We start from the raw sequence: 2,691 nt of genomic DNA, 5'->3' as shown, positions 1-2,691 counted from the left end.
GCATCATGGTCAGACAGAGATTCCGAAATCAGATACTGGATTGTAAGGCGTACCCAGGAGCAGATATAGACTCAGATCACAATATAGTAGTGATGAAGAGTAGACTCAAGTTCAAGACATTAGTCAGGAAGAATCAATACGCAAAGAAGTGGGATACGGAAGTACTAAGGAATGACGAGACACGTTTGAAGTTCTCTAACGCTATTGATACAGCAATAAGGAATAGCGCAGTAGGCAGTACAGTTGAAGAGGAATGGACATCTCTAAAAAGGGCCATCACAGAAGTTGGGAAGGAAAACATAGGTACAAAAAAGGTAGCTGCGAAGAAACCATGGGTAACAGAAGATATACTTCAGTTGACTGATGAAAGGAGGAAGTACAAACATGTTCCGGGAAAATCAGGAATACAGAAATACAAGTCGCTGAGGAATGAAATACACTCCTGGAAATTGAAATAAGAACACCGTGAATTCATTGTCCCAGGAAGGGGAAACTTTATTGACACATTCCTGGGGCCAGATACATCACATGATCACACTGACAGAACCACAGGCACATAGACACAGGCAACAGAGCATGCACAATCTCGGCACTAGTACAGTGTATATCCACCTTTCGCAGCAATGCAGGCTGCTATTCTCCCATGGAGACGATCGTAGAGATGCTGGATGTAGTCCTGTGGAACGGCTTGCCATGCCATTTCCACCTGGCGCCTCAGTTGGACCAGCGTTCGTGCTGGACGTGCAGACCGCGTGAGACGACGCTTCATCCAGTCCCAAACATGCCCAATGGGGGACAGATCCGGAGATCTTGCTGGCCAGGGTAGTTGACTTACACCTTCTAGAGCACGTTGGGTGGCACGGGATACATGCGGACGTGCATTGTCCTGTTGGAACAGCAAGTTCCCTTGCCGGTCTAGGAATGGTAGAACGATGGGTTCGATGACGGTTTGGATGTACCGTGCACTATTCAGTGTCCCCTCGACGATCACCAGTGGTGTACGGCCAGTGTAGGAGATCGCTCCCCACACCATGATGCCGGGTGTTGGCCCTGTGTGCCTCGGTCGTATGCAGTCCTGATTGTGGCGCTCACCTGCACGGCGCCAAACACGCATACGACCTTCATTGGCTCCAAGGCAGAAGCGACTCTCATCGCTGAAGACGACACGTCTCCATTCGTCCCTCCATTCACGCCTGTCGCGACACCACTGGAGGCGGGCTGCACGATGTTGGGGCGTGAGCGGAAGACGGCCTAACGGTGTGCGGGACCGTAGCCCAGCTTCATGCAGACGGTTGCGAATGGTCCTCGCCGATACCCCAGGAGCAACAGTGTCCCTAATTTGCTGGGAAGTGGCGGTGCGGTCCCCTACGGCACTGCGTAGGATCCTACGGTCTCGGCGTGCATCCGTGCGTCGCTGCGGTCCGGTCCCAGGTCGACGGGCACGTGCACCTTTCGCCGACCACTGGCGACAACATCGATGTACTGTGGAGACCTCACGCCCCACGTGTTGAGCAATTCGGCGGTACGTCCACCCGGCCTCCCGCATGCCCACTATACGCCCTCGCTCAAAGTCCGTCATCTGCACATACGGTTCACGTCCACGCTGTCGCGGCATGCTACCAGTGTTAAAGACTGTGATGGAGCTCCGTATGTCACGGCAAACTGGCTGACACTGACGGCGACGGTGCACAAATGCTGCGCAGCTAGCGCCATTCGACGGCCAACACCGCGGTTCCTGGTGTGTCCGCTGTGCCGTGCGTGTGATCATTGCTTGTACAGCCCTCTCGCAGTGTCCGGAGCAAGTATGGTGGGTCTGACACACCGGTGTCAATGTGTTCTTTTTTCCATTTCCAGGAGTGTAAATAGGAAGTGCAGGGAAGCTAAGACGAAATGGCTGCAGGAAAAATGTGAAGACATCGAAAACGATATGATTGTCGGAAGGACAGACTCAGCATACAGGAAAGTCTAAACAACCTTTCGTGACATTAAAAGCAACGGTGGTAACATTAAGAGTGCAACGGGAATTCTACTGTTAAATGCAGAGGAGAGAGCAGATAGGTGGAAAGAATACATTCAAAGCCTCTATGAGGGTGAAGATTTGTCTGATGTGATAGAAGAAGAAACAGGAGGCGATTTAGAAGAGATAGGGGATCCAGTATTAGAATCGGAATTTAAAAGAGCTTTGGAGGACTTACGGTCAAACAAGGCAGACGGGATGGATAACATTCCATCAGAATTTTCAAAATCATTGGGGGAAGTGGCAACAAAACGACTATTCACGTTGGTGTGTAGAATATATGAGTCTGGCGATATACCATCTGACTTTCGGAAAAGCATCATCCACACAATTCCGAAGACGGCAAGAGCTGACAAGTGCGAGAATTATCGCACAATCAGCTTAACAGCTCATGCATCGAAGCTGCGTACAAGAATAATATACAGAAGAATGGAAAAGAAAATTGAGAATGCGCTAGGTGACGATCAGTTTGGCTTTAGGAAAAGTAAAGGGACGAGAGAGGCAATTCTCACGTTACGGCTAATAATGGAAGTGAGGCTAAAGAAAAATCAAGACACTTTCATAGGATTTGTCGACCTGGAAAAAGCGTTCGACAATATAAAATGGTGCAAGCTGTTCGAGATTCTGAAAAAAGTAGGGGTAAGCTATAGGGAGAGACGGGTCATATACAATAT

The sequence above is a fragment of the Schistocerca cancellata genome, chromosome 1, assembly GCF_023864275.1.
Source record: "Schistocerca cancellata isolate TAMUIC-IGC-003103 chromosome 1, iqSchCanc2.1, whole genome shotgun sequence".
Lineage (NCBI taxonomy): Eukaryota > Metazoa > Arthropoda > Insecta > Orthoptera > Acrididae > Schistocerca > Schistocerca cancellata.
Note: the sequence above shows the minus strand (reverse complement) of the source record.